Here is a 14,876-nt window from a genome sequence, read left to right as displayed (position 1 = left end):
GACGAAGAAGTAGTTCCGCAGTCGTGGACAGAATCAGAAATCGTACTGTTGCATAAAAAAGGCGACCCAAAGGATATTGGAAATTACCGTCCTATAAGTCTTATGTCCTGTCTCTACAAGTTATTTTCTTCAAGCCTTTTAGGAAGAATATCATCGGACATTGACTCTCACCAACCCATCGAGCAAGCCGGTTTTAGGAGCGGGTTTAGTACAGTAGACCACATACAAGTAGTAGACCTAATAATTGAAAAATACTCGGAATTTCGTACACCATTGTATATAGGTTTCGTTGATTACAAAAAAGCTTTCGACTCCATATCTCATAGCAGCATTTGGACGGCATTACGAACACAAAATATCAATGAAAAATATATAAACATTTTAAAAAATATATATAGCAACTGTTCGAGCCGGGTTAGACTAGACAGATTAGGAACAGAGTTTAAAATAAACAGAGGCGTGAGACAAGGGGACCCGATTTCCCCTAAACTCTTTATAGCCGTGCTACAACATATAATGGCGAACTTATCATGGTCAAAACGAGGCATCAATATAAAGGGAAAAGTTTTAAGTGACTTAAGGTGCAGTGGGTTCAGAAAACGAAGTTTTTAAAAAGCCGTAACTCTTTTTTGGTTCACAATACGGCTGCCATACATTCAATTAGCAATCTTGAGGGCTTTTTCTAGTGACTTCCGCGATTCGAATCCTAAGTTTTTGACTTTTGCTCGATAGAAAACGATCACGAACATAGGTCTAAAACGGACTTCAAACATTCGTAACAATTTGTGCACAAAAGATAAAAATATGAAAACTGCTTCTAATAACGCGCAATTTTATGCTTGAGCGAATTCCGCGATTACTTTTTTTTTTATTTTAACATTAAATAAATAAGTTCAAAAACATGATATCAGCGGTCCCGTGCACGCAACTTCTTTGATCAGATGCCCGCTGGGCTTGAACGAAGGCGGTCCTATCGCGGGGCGCACTAAACTGACAGTTGTGTTTTGCAATTATTTTGACACTAAATCATATACGTATACGAAAAAGTATACCAGTAGACAAATTGTATTTACAAAAATAGGGTAAATTAATTATCATCACATAGAGCTCGAGTCTCATCTTAAATTTGATTTGTTGTTGTTTACGGGGGATAATTATTGAAAAACGCAGTAAACTATCTTAAAACAATACGGTTCTAAAATCATTTAAGTAATTTGCTCCTTGAAACCCCGCTTAAAATGAAAAAAGTTTGAAGACTCATACTTACTGATTGGAGTTAATTTTCATTATGCTGGTATTACCTAATATTGCGTAATTTTAAAAACGTACCCATGTGACTTCTGTACGTCAACGTCAATGAACTGATTGTGATGACAATTTTGTGATCTTGTATTTATGTTAGAGAACTTTTGATCTTCAAATATTACCTATTAATACGGAACGATATGTAAATATTTCGTGTACTACTTGAAAATCTTGAAGCGGTACACCTATTTTGTTGCTGTGAGGTCCGCCCAGATATATAATGCGGTTACGTGCTGTTCTGCAAACCTTCATGAAATCAAGAATAAATAAACGACTATGGTCTAGCCTCAGTCCTAGTGAGTTTTTGCGGCTCGTGAGGCCGAGATATACTTGCCTACGAGGCTTACAGGCTGCGGACTGGTTTACTGGGATTGTCTATGTATCGATTGTTATCCAAATTTACTATAAAATAAAACAAAGTTTTTAGTTCAATTATATTCTGTGCATACTTATATAATTTTATTTTTTATACCTCGTCGATGACAAACAAGCATACGACCCGTCTGATGGTAAGCAGTCTCCGTAGCCTATTGATATAGCCTGCAACTCCAGAGGTGTTAGGTACATGCGCGTTGCCGTGCCTAACCCTCCGCACCCTCGTTGATAACTGGCAAGCATACTCACCGGCAGGAACAATACTATGAGTAGGATCTAGTGTTATTTGGCTGCAGATTTCTGTAAGGTTGAGCTCTGCTCTAGATCTGGAATTACATCTGCTGTGCTGTGTCCTACCACACAAAGCGAGATGTAATTCACAGTGGCCATACCTCTCTTTTGGACGTAGTTCAAGGACCAGAGGAATGTCCATATATCTTAAGTATTTTCGTACTATATAACTACACAGATTCAGATTCTGAATATATAACCGTAAGTTTACCAAAAATTTGGCGTAGCTGTACAGTCAGATGCAGAGAAAAACAATCCGCCTAAATTAAATTTCCACCCTGCCAGGACTTTATTTATTGATAAAGATAACGATATGTTTATTTGCAAAAATGTAGTGATGAACATAGGTGGACAGTAATTTTGGATGCGTAGGGGAGAGCGGGGAGAAACGCAACACTTTGTACTTTGACCTTAGTTTCTGGCTAACCGTTATTATTTTGATGAAATTAATGTAGTCATATATGTCGAATACCGATGGTCCTAAAAGCGGTGGGCGCGTGGGGTAGTATCTAGATGTATTACTTCACAGCTAAATTAGTATGCTACCAGTGCATGAAATAAACATTAGGACTCGTTAACCATACTAGTGCCTACTATACTTCAGTACTAAATGTTTAAAAGAACTAATCGCTATTAGAATGTTGACTGGTTAAATTGAGAATGAAAAGATCACATGAAACCGTTCAAATCTTTATTCAAGTCAAGCTAGGCCGGCTCCAACCCTACGCCTCTAACATGAGAAGATTTAGCCCTATATGGGACCGGCAACAAACTCAGAGGGACAAATCTTTTCAAAACAAGTTAAAACAACACATAACACATCATTTCTTTATTTCACAAAAGTAAGCTTCTAATGAAACATAAGAAATCAAAATAACACTTGAAATAAAACACTTAGCTAAATGGTTAAAGAACGCGGGATTCTATAAGCTATCAGAATAATCCTTCAGGTATAAACTTTCAGGAACGTAGCGAGTTAGGCACGAGGTTGGCTAACGAGTACGTCCGATCTCTAGCGCGGTCCGATCAAGAAAAAAATACCAGCGGCGGAGCCTCTCCGCTCCCGCCTCAGTCAAGTTGGCAAACCTGCTCGACCAGTCTACCAACATACCGACAAAAACGCCAACTCGTGCCTACGCTCACTCGAGAGAAACCTCTCGACGTTCCAAAGCCTTCTACCTGTCATCTCAGTTCAACAACACTGAACACCAATAGATGGCGTTACTCTCTACGCAACTTTATTTCAACAATGCGCCAATAGACGGAGTTACTCTCTACACAACTTTATTTATTTTGTTACAACCAAATAATACGTAGCTCAACATTGCTAATCGATTTTATACAGGCGTCTAAAATAATGAACTATAACGCTGCAATACGTCTTTCTGGTGTGAGGTTCCGACATATATAACTTCATTGCATGTTCTGTAAATTAACATCTTGATTAACCTTATAATTGTGTATTTTGTATGTAAGTACTAGAGTGACTAAAAAATCGTCTGTTGTTACTTATGACCCCGTTGGCGTGCAGAAAGTAACACATGTGAGTCAAAAGTAACAAGACACAGTGGGCTGTAATTAATATAATATGACATATCAAATCAAAAAAGTACTATATAACTATGTAAATTATTATTGATCACACACTTTAATATTTGCATTTTAACTACATAAACATTAGCATTTTAAGAAAACAAATCAATATTAAGTCCTCGTTAGAAATTGTTTTTATTTCAAGTGATGAGATCAATTATTCTGTTATAAACATGTTTCATACTCAGATAATTCAGGTTCAGAGTTTCTTCACTCATAAATATGGCATACATCGTTTAAATCATCATTGACGCATTAAGCATGTGACCCCATATTAGATTCAATAGGTATATATTGTATGGGATGTAAATGTTACTTTTGTACCTATACGGCTTTGTTACTTTTGTACCCGACCGCATTTTTCTGAAAACATGAAAGATATCTTTGAAACGGAACGTGTTCGAGAAAATAAATTGCAATCAATCGAATCAATAATCAATATCCCTTCGGGTGGCAGGGCCTCCGGTTGAAGGGTAGGAAAAATGACGCGGCCATTTTTTTAAATATGCCCCTGCTTGGCAGAGGCCGGGAGCCGGACACTTCCCTAATTGGCGGCGAACCGGGAGACGGTTCCGTCATAACAAGCCCGTGAGTAGCAGAGACCGTCTCCCGGCCTCTGTGCGACATCGTATTTCGCGCCTAAAATAAAACCGTTAACCCTATGCCTTGCTTGCTCACTCTTGCAAGATACATTCGTCAATAAACAATTATTAAGGATGGTATTCCTTAACGGTCGAATTCCCGCGTAAAATAAAGTTTGTTAGAACTGTCGTGTGAATCATATTAAATGTATTGTTTTGTCATAAAAACTGCTTTTTCTACAATCAATTGTTTTATTTCCTAATTATACGTATTTTTATACATGAAAGTAGAAAAAATTTGGTAATAATATGAGATTTGATCAAGTCCAGCATAATTCACATAAAATAGAATGTAATTCATTGGTATACAATCAAATAAACCACTTTATGCTGAATTCAATAATACATAGGTAATATATATCATTCATACATATTTTTTGAGAAACGGTCATATTTCTAACACGCGCCAAATTCGCGATGACCACCCTGGAGGCCCCGCCACTTGACGTATATTTTTCCAAAATGGCCGCGCCACTCAACTTCAACCCACCGTTAAATCTGAGGCGCCGCCATTCAACGGCTTGTTATGTCTGTCCGTCTCCCGGCTCCCCGCCACCATAGAGACCGGGAGCCGGACAATGCCACTCTAGGGGATATGCAATTATTCAGAAAATGTATGTATTTTAATACAACGTAAACATCAAATAACTAAAAGTCGAAAAACGTACTTTTGATTAGAAAAATCACGTTGCGTTTTCTCACACAACCTAATAGCACGTGGCGCCCGTTTCGACTGAATGCAAGTGAAGGGGGCGCCACTGTCTATCACCTAATAGCAGCGGAGTGGTGTTTTGACTATTAGATAAACTTACAGAGCAATAGTTACTTTCCTTTCCACCCGCCGTTACGTTTGTCCCCGCTCTCCCCTACATTTCACTTGAAAAAGCATGCAAAATTTTCTTATTAGCTAGGTACTACAACTAAATATATACAGATTGAAGCTAAGCTAACGTAAGTAAGTTATATAATAATAACATCATCGGAATACACATATGATTTCATTGAAATTGTCATTGAATTAATTTTGCGCCTTATCGAAAGCCCTATTGAATAGAGTAGTACCTAAATAACGTTTTTCATCTGACGACTTCTGTATTTATTCGGTTTATTTAGTACGCGTATCTAATGAATTCGATTTTAGTTAATTTACATTTAAATACGTCACATATGACATGAACAGACAAGGAGAGTAAGATAAAATATATTGTTTCTCTTCCTTCTTTCAATGGAACTTTTTTAGAGTTTCTCTTCCTCAAAGGAGGCTAGTGGTTAACACGAAACTTAAAATACTCTCATTTGCATCTTAAAAAAAACAGGATGGGTCACTGACCTGTCCCAGTAAAGTGAGGTAGTGTGCGTGAAGTGTGCTTGTGTGTGAAATGGGGTAATTTGACAGAATCTGAAAATTTTCCTCGGGCATACCTCGCCTTAAGGTTCGCTGATGACATTATACTGTTTGCAGAAAGCCCTTTACAATTAAGTACCATGATAAACGACCTTAATGAAGCCAGTATAAAAATTGGACTAGAAATGAACCTTGAAAAAACGAAAGTTATGACGAATTCACACACTGCACCAATTTTAGTAAATAATATACCTCTTGAGTTCGTCGAGAGCTACGTATATCTGGGAAAACAAATCTCTTTCAGCAAAGATAGAAACTCTACGGAGGTCGACCGAAGAATAGCAATCAGCTGGAAGAAATACTGGGCAAATAAAGAAATTTTTAAATCGCAACTCCCTCTGCCTACCAAAAAAAATAGTGATGGATTCGGAAATACTACCATGCCTCACCTATGGTTGCCAAACTTGGACGTTCGATTACACAACCAGACAAAAAATACAAACTACGCAGAGGCGAATGGAGAGAAGCCTACTAGGCATAAAATTAAAGGACAGAGTGAGGAATGATGAGATTAGAAGAAAAACAAAAATTACAGACGCTTTAACATTCTCACTCCAGAGAAAGTGGAAATGGGCAGGACACGTTGCCAGATATAGAGACGACAGATGGACCATACGAACAGTAAAGTGGTCTGGGCCGCAGGGCTCAAGAGGCAAAGGCCGACCACGTGGCAGATGGTCAGACGAGCTAGTAGAAACGGCGGGTCCAAAATGGCTAGAGACAGCCCAAAATAGAGAGGAGTGGAATTCCTTGGGGGAGGCTTTTACCCGAAAGGGGCCCACATATCTTTTAAGTTAATTTTTAAGTTATCTTTTACTTTAATGTTATATATCTATTTTGTTTGAAGTATGTGTGGAAGAAATAAAGCTTTTTTATTTATTTATTTATTTTTATTTATAGGTAAATAACTATTATGTACATTAAAAAAAAAATTTAGACCCAGTAGTTTACCCAGGAGATAAATGGGGAGGGGGGGAATGGTCATTATTTGGCTATTTTCTTAAATAACTTCTAAAGAGAGTACCATTTTGTACCATTTGGAGTTGAAACTCTAGGTCCATGGGGTCCCAGCGCGCATAAGTTGTTCGCAGAAATCGCGAAGCGTCTGGTTGACGTAACTGGTGACCGAAGAGCTGGCGGATAAGTACCTCGCACAACGTATCAGCATTGCGATACAGCGAGGAAATGCCGCCAGCATCCTTGGTACAATGCCTCAAGGGCCTATTTTAGATTTAAGCTAGTTATTAATTTCTTTTAGTAATACCACTGTATATATCTTACTTCTAAATTATTTATTTTAAAATTACAAAAAAAATATATTTGAGATTCTCAAAATGAGCTATTTTATTTGATATTTAACACGATATAGTTTAAAAAACATTATATTTTAATAATCTCATTTAGCCCCCAAAAGTGGCCTCCATGTTTAAAATTCATTTGTTTACGTAAGAAGATGAAGAAGATCTTTGGGTCACGAATTTAGATATGTGTACCAAATTTCAACTTAATTGGTCCAGTAACTTTTGGAGAAAATGGGCTGTGACAGACGGACAGACATCAGACAGACAGACGCAGGAGTGATCCTATAAGGGTTCCGTTTTTCCCTTTTGAGGTACGGAACCATAAAAAGGGTATTTTCTGTGGACAATACAATCAAAGTTAATGACTCTGGTAGGTACATAGGTATCCCGTTTTTCTTATTTGAGTGTCTCAGTATCTGAGTACTGAAAAAATGTATCCCGCCTGTAAAGGTGCCGCGTAAAAATTAGAGGAAAGACGCGACGAGTTTGTAAAAAAATATGTATGACCCGAAAGTCTGCGTATGTCCGGACAGGGATGCAAGCGCAATAAATAAATTATGGTGCCAAAAATACTTTTGGTATTTTCTTTTAATTTAATTGTCAAAAGTAAATTTTCAATCAACGAAGTAAATATTATTGCTGTAGAAGAAAATTAATTTCTTATAAATATAAAAACTGTGAAAAGTTTAAATCTTAAAGATCAAGAACTTGCATGCGATTTTCGTTACATTGCGGTAATTGTACTCGTAGGTACCAGGTATGCCTTTAATCTTCAATTTTTTTTAATCGGTTAAAAATATATAGTTATATGTTTCTGTGCTCAAATGCTCAATTTAAAAATTAATTTTATGGCTACTTTAGTACTACGAGTATGTACCATCGCCTACACTTTTAACTGTACATCGGTGGACCTTATGTCTTTTGTAGTAAGGTCTACAGTTGTACAGTTAGGAGTGTTGCTGTTTGTACTTGAGAAGAGCAGATTTTGGCAGATGTCAGATTGGCAGCGAGAAAGCGACTAGATATCTTTTTCTGACGCAATTACCGTAAGAATTGGTACGTGGAGATCCCATATGAACAAAAGAGATGCATATTAATTGTTAAATATTGATTGCAGATTGTTCTTAGGGGAGACCGAGGTGACTTGTGACAGAGGAGAGTTGAAACATCGTTGATTTTTTGGAATCTATTAATCAAGTAACGAGCTAACAAACGCACACTGTTGCGAGCTCGCTAACAGTCATTAGATTCCAAAAAATCGACAATGTCACAACTCTCCTCTGTCAAAACTGCATGACCTCGGTCTCCCCTACTGCCGATGAGAACTTTTACAAAAATATTTTACTTAGGGCTGATTTAGATGGCGCGCGAACTCGAATGCGATTTCAGTGATTGCGGACTGTTGGGTACGTCCAATTCAATCGACCGGTCAAAAACCGCAATGTAATGAAACTCGCACGCGAGTTCTCGCATCGTCTAAATGAGCCCTTACTCGCAAGTAAATGACTATGCTTGAGTAAATTCCCCGTTTGCGCAAAAAGTCCCACGTTCTGTTCCGCATTGTATATGTATCGGTAGAATATGGCAACATTTCCTTAAGATACCGCAGGGATTCCCCGTCTCATCTCATACAATAATTACCTATGGCTCTTTCTTCTATGACGTAGGTACACAACAATATAGCTAGGCCGGTTATAGTGTAATAGGCGGTTACTCACTGGTTAAAAAACAAGTAAGTACTCGTAATGTATATTTGTACTGTACACAACTTCATAGACGAGTAGGTACCTTTGTTTCCTCGTGAAACTGAAAAAAAGTAATAATACATCAGTCGACATGATCACGGTCTAACTAGAGTCTTATCCTAATCTGTAAATCTCACTTCGGTCTTGCAAATATGTTAAATGCGTTTATCTCAGAGACCGTTTGATGTAGATAGAGTTAAACCAAGATAAGTCTGCAGCGATTTTGATAGCCCATCAGACTGTGCAAGTGTTATTTTAAACGTCGAACTTCTATGAAATATGACGTATAAATAACACTTGCAGTCTGAGCTGTCAGAATAGTTGCAGAGTTATCTAGGACTAACTCTACTTAAAATTTGGAAACAGTTACCTAATACTTAGCAACTACAATCACAAACACTGTTAACAAGTCAAAAGAGTTTATTGCTTATTTTAGGGTTAGATTTAGGGGTTGAGAGTATGCCACTCTCAATTCTGAATTTATTTTACAATTGTCACTATTGTCAGAAACATTTGGTATACCATTATTTGTTATTCTAACGCAACTGACAAAACGCTTTTAAAATGGGTCCCGGTAAGTACCTAGGCACCTAAATATAAATACTCGCTGGTCTGTACCGGGCCTAAAGTGACGCAGCGCCAGCGCAGCCACTTCGATATATATTGCGAGGTATTTCGTATTTCAGACCGTTTTGAGCTGTACGCGAAACAGCCCGCCGGCGCCGATCAAACAGAGTGAATACAAAATACGAAGTGAATACAAGAAACGAAGTAAGTGTTTATAAAATTTGTGTTGCAAATAATATATCTACTTGTATCGTAATGAAGGTACTATTAATTATTGTTTGTATGTATGTTAAAAATTAGCCTAGGTTGTATTTTTGCGCAATTTTAGTTATTTCATGTTTTTTAAAGCTTAAAAATAAGCTGTTTGTGATTGCATTTTTTTTAAATTACACTTATGAAAGCGTAGGGTGTGAAATATGTGATTCAGAACAAAATATTTACCTGGAGGTGCATAAATGTAAACATCAAAAGATACAAAAGCGTTTTTGCGAAGAGGAAATAAGTAAAACATTAGGTAGGTAAGTATACCTAATTTATTTTATCAACAACAGTTTGGATCTCGTACGTTCTATTATTTGCTGGTAAATAAAAAAGCTGAATATTTATTAGGTAATATAAATTATTAAAGGACATGAACAGGAATATAAAACTAAAACTAACTACAATTAAAATAACGAAAACTAAAAATTAAAAATACCTATCAAAATTTGGTGCCCTCGGGACCCGGCCACCATACCTTATCGGTAAGGTGGTTTGAATCCATGCCTGCGCGCTAAATCGGATGTTCAAAATTGATTCAATAAAAAAGTAACTTGTTTCAGATATGGGAGGAAATAACGACCAAGGCAAAAAAGTTGGTATTGGAGCAACAGTTGGTAGGTCCTAATATTGTTTTTTCTATTAAATACCTATAACAAACAATTTTGAACATGACCATCTTAATAATATCCTTCCTGACACGTAAACTTCTTCTAAACAAAGAAGCGTCCTTTGTTATAAAAGGTAGTACATACCTATATTACACGAGTAATTTCGTACATTGACCCTCCGGCGGTCAATTAAACTGTACGAGCGGGACAGTAATAGAATTATGCGCGTGCGATAGAGATAGGAACAGGTGGGCCAATGAACAAATTCCTCGCGCTAAGCGTCCTTTGTTGACTATGAAACATATTTGAGCAAAATAAAAAATAAAAGTTCAAGGATAAAGGAGATCGTCGATTTTGGGCCCGTAAGAAAAACCATCGTGTGTATGGTACAGACTATTACAGTAATTATACAGTGTGTGTCTTTCATAACGACACTAATTTTAAGGGCTGAAAGTATAAGTCCTAATGAACTGAAATTAGCATATTTAGTTAAAAAATAAAATTTTTCATAGAAATTAATTGGGCACGCAATGTATCAGTAATAAATTTTATTAAACTTAACAATTGACACGTGATTTCATTGAAATTTCGCTCTTAGTGACATCCTGACACCTATTACAATTACCTAACGTAACAAATATAAGAGCCTCGGTAGAGAGTACCATTTTGTACCATTTGGTGTTGAAACCCTAGGCCCATGGGGTCCCAGCGCGCATAAGTTGTTCGCAGAAATCGCGAAGCGTCTGGTTGACGTAACTGGTGACCGAAGAGCTGGCGGCTACCTCGCACAACGTATCAGCATTGCGATACAGCGAGGAAATGCCGCCAGCATCCTTGGTACAATGCCTCAAGGGCCTATTTTAGATTTAAGCTAGTTATTAATTTCGTTTAGTAGTACCACTGTATATATATTGTATGTAAATAAATGTTTTATTTTTCATTACCTACATCGTACATGTCGGTGACACTTTTGATTGACAAGACCAAGTCGTGGCATTTTGGCAAGAAAATTATGACATGACAATTTCATGAAAAAAGTCACCTAAATTTACGTCAACCTACCTGCATCCTGTCATACCAGCCAGTGCAGTCAAAGATTGATGTAAGTAGGTAACTTTGTGTTAACTAAGAAGGCGGAATCAGATAATCGTTTTGTTTAAGTACCGATTGACAACTTCACATTGATTGGGTTGAAGTGTCAAGATAACATCGAGTTTGTTGATCAACACAGACATTCCTAATAAATTTAATAAGCATGTTTTAACTAGGTAATGTGATTTCTAAGAAGTGATAATAAATGTATGTGCAGTGATTTTTGATATCAGTGTAGTTCAGTGAATATTGCGATTCATAAATGTGGTGGCTAAGACACAGAAAGATTTGTTGATGTAAATTTGTTGTGCTCGTGTGGTCAAAATCGCGTATGTTTTAAATTGCAGTGTTTTCTAGTGGATAATTCAGTAAATAAGTTAACTTCGGCAACATTTCCGAGTTACTTTAATGTTTTGATCGAATTTAAATGGAAACGAAACTAGCTCTTCCTCTCTGAAACGTCAAATAAATGTTTGCATTACATTGCTACTCGAGAATTAAAAAAAAAAAAATTACTCTTAATAATAAAAGGTAATCGTTATATTCTTTTGATAAAACTGTTAACAGCACTTTAAACTATCGTTACTTAAAACCAATGTCGTTATGAAAGACACACACTGTATACGGATTTTATCACGGAAAAATATATAATCTTGGGTGTAAATGAAACGGGAATTAGAAATACATAATAAAAAGACATTACATTATTTATTTCCGTTAGTCAATATATTTATTAACAAACGCTTTGCCGTCGTCAACATCTTTATTAGCATTGACATAACCCTCAAATTCACACAAACCGTGAGGCTGTTTCACTAAGGAGCTATATATATTCTCTTTGCACTAAGCTTTATGGTGGGTAGACAAGTCTGTATTCTAGTTTGACACTAACTGCCACTGTCTGTCATAGCCTCATAGCTGACATACGTGCGTTTCGATACTATTAAAAATATCGCAATTTATTTTTATTTTTTTGTATCTACGTTTAATATACAAACGGCTATCAAAATACCTAACATACGTAGTTTAGAAAAATACTTAATTGTCTTTGCATTTTGGTTTAAAGTTAAGAGATGTAAATGTATTCAGAATAATGATAATATATACATACTACTCCTTTTATACAACGAAACGCATCCATCTTTTATCAATCTGTCACATATTTGCAAGCAACGCCAACCTTAAATAAACCTTATTATTGTTGAAAGAAGTATTACAAATGGTCAATAGGGGATATTACTGCAATGTTCTGCCGCCAGAGTGCAGCACTACCGCCTCTAGTAAAATCATAGAGTAACTTATACATACTTTACCTTAAACTGTTTTTTGACAAGTTTTCACAGACAATAAAATATGACATTGATGCATCAAGGCGGTTTGTTAACAAGGGCCTACCGGGAAATGCGAAAATCGAAACTGAGTTATCTGCCTCTTTATTGCTTGAATATCCAAGAGTGATAGAGTGGTTAGATAACGAAATTTCGAATCTCTTGTTTCGCGGTAGACCCCCAGATTGTGATAGATAGTGGTAGTGGCGCCACCTACGCAGAATTCCCGTAATATTCCCTATTAACAATATGTTCACTTTTATTAGGAAATAATGAACTACAGACAAGATCAAAATATTGCTTCATATTATACGAGAAAAAGATTTCAGTTATATTTACACGCCAGATTTTGTAATTTTTTCTGAAAAAAAAACCGCACTTTATTTACGGAATAGTATGAATGGTATACGTGTAGGTGTACTATAGTAGTTTGTGTTACAAGGGATCAAAATGATATATTTCCGTCAAGGGCGTACTCAATGTCCTGAATGAAGCGATGGATTCTACAATATAAAATAGAATCCTGAGCGTAATGAGGGATTCAAGTGTTAACGCCCAAGACGAAATAATTTTGATACCGTGTGACACATACTGCTTTTCACATCAACTATGAGGAAAATAAAAAAATATTAGTGTTGACATAATTATTATGTTTCAAAATATTATTCAAGCTAAAAAAAGAATGCAAAAAATAACAAAAACAGTGTCCTAGAACAGAAAAGTGCCACTTTGATCCCCCCTAGCAGGGAGGAAAAATGCCACTTTGATCCCTCCTAGCGGGGAAGAAAAAGTTCTTTTCCGAATAGGTGATGTGAAAAAGTATTTCTTTCTAGATTCATGTTTTTACTGCAGGATTTCTCATCATTCCCGTTTTATTTCGTAATTCTGTGTTTACTTTCGTAATTTTGAGATTATGACGATTAATAAGATGTTCGATTCAATCCAAAACGCTCAACTTTGTTCTGGGCCCAAGTGCCGAACAAAATCGACGATCTCCTTTATAATCGTATTCTATGTACCTATCTACGTATGCATATGTCCTGTGTAACCAATATTTGTTTTATTATCATTTTCTAGCAACTGTACGCCCAAGTGGCATTTAGGTATACCTGTCTTATTTATTTAAATCATAAATATATTTATAAATATATTTATATTTATGATTTTCGGGAATCGTACGTAATTGGCACACCTTGCGCATTTGCTTCAAAATGATTTTAGATGTTTTCATTAGTTTTTCTTGGTGTGTTTAGGTGCAGTGGGCGGTACAGCTGCCGGGGTGGTGGCGGGGTCCATCGGGGGCCCGGCGGGAGCAGCGGCCGGGGGCGTCTTGGGTTGCGAGCTGGGCATGGCTCTCGGCGGCCTCTTAGGCGCCGCCGCAGGCAGAAAGAAATGAAAATTAAAATAGCGTTATTCTAGTGCAGGAGATGATGGTGGCGATCAGCAAGCGTACAGAAGCGGTATCATGGTCGCATTTTTATCACCTGTCATGCCATGCGTCACTTTCGCACCTACCTATTTGTTAGAACGTGACAGATGCGACAAATGATAAAGAGCCGACCATCTTAGCCCGACAGCACGGAAATAATGGTCCCTCTTTTATCACTTGTCGTGTCATGCGTCAGTTTCGTACTTACATATTAGTGGTTATAACGTGACAGCCACGGCGACAGTCGATAAAGGGGCGGTCATCTTTACCCTTGGACGCACTTTTACGGCACAATGATGCGTTGACGGTTGCCGTTTGTCACCATTATCTGAATGCACAGTGCGAGCGATAACAGACACCGGTTGTCTTTGTCGCGCGCAACTCCTTACTAGCAGTCGCGCTTGACATATTATAACTATGCTAGGAGGTATGAGATGGTCTTCATTTTATCTATTATTGTGTCTTATAAATTAAAAATTTCAATGATTTTGAATAGTTAAGGTAGGCATACATACATTTTTTTGTAAAAAAATAATTTAAAGCGCGTGGCGGTAACGATTTCCATACAAATTTGTTTTAATTTTATTATATTTTAAGTTGCATTTTATTATTCTCCTTAATTAGGTATATCAAGAAATACATGTAATATAAACAAAAAAAAATTGTATACTAAAATTAAAAACTACATAAAGCTACAACTACAACTAAAATAACCTATAAACTAAAATATTATGTATGTTTAAATAGTATCAAATGTTTAATCGTTGATGTGTAACAAGCCCTTGCTTAAATTCATAAGATTGTTTTTTTATTAATTATTAAGTAAGAATATATGTAAATACTTACATATTTATTTTAGAAACTTTTCATGTAATATATTTGTACTACAGAATAAAACGCTGTTTCTTTTCATAGATACCTACCCAAAATTTTTA

General features: G+C 36.6%; 1 long non-coding RNA gene across 1 annotated transcript; it reads left to right on the top strand.

Moving 5' to 3' along the window:
- Positions 1-9,280: 9,280 nt before the first annotated feature.
- On the top strand, positions 9,281-14,435 carry LOC134792223 (uncharacterized). Its single transcript, XR_010144401.1, has 3 exons — positions 9,281-9,427; positions 10,045-10,098; positions 13,766-14,435. It is a non-coding gene; the product is annotated as an uncharacterized LOC134792223 (long non-coding RNA).
- Positions 14,436-14,876: the final 441 nt, after the last annotated feature.

This window comes from Cydia splendana, chromosome 7, assembly GCF_910591565.1.
Source record: "Cydia splendana chromosome 7, ilCydSple1.2, whole genome shotgun sequence".
In the NCBI taxonomy this organism is placed as follows: Eukaryota; Metazoa; Arthropoda; class Insecta; order Lepidoptera; family Tortricidae; genus Cydia; species Cydia splendana.
The sequence above is the reverse complement of the archived record's forward strand: the minus strand, read 5'-3'. Positions and strand labels throughout refer to the sequence as shown.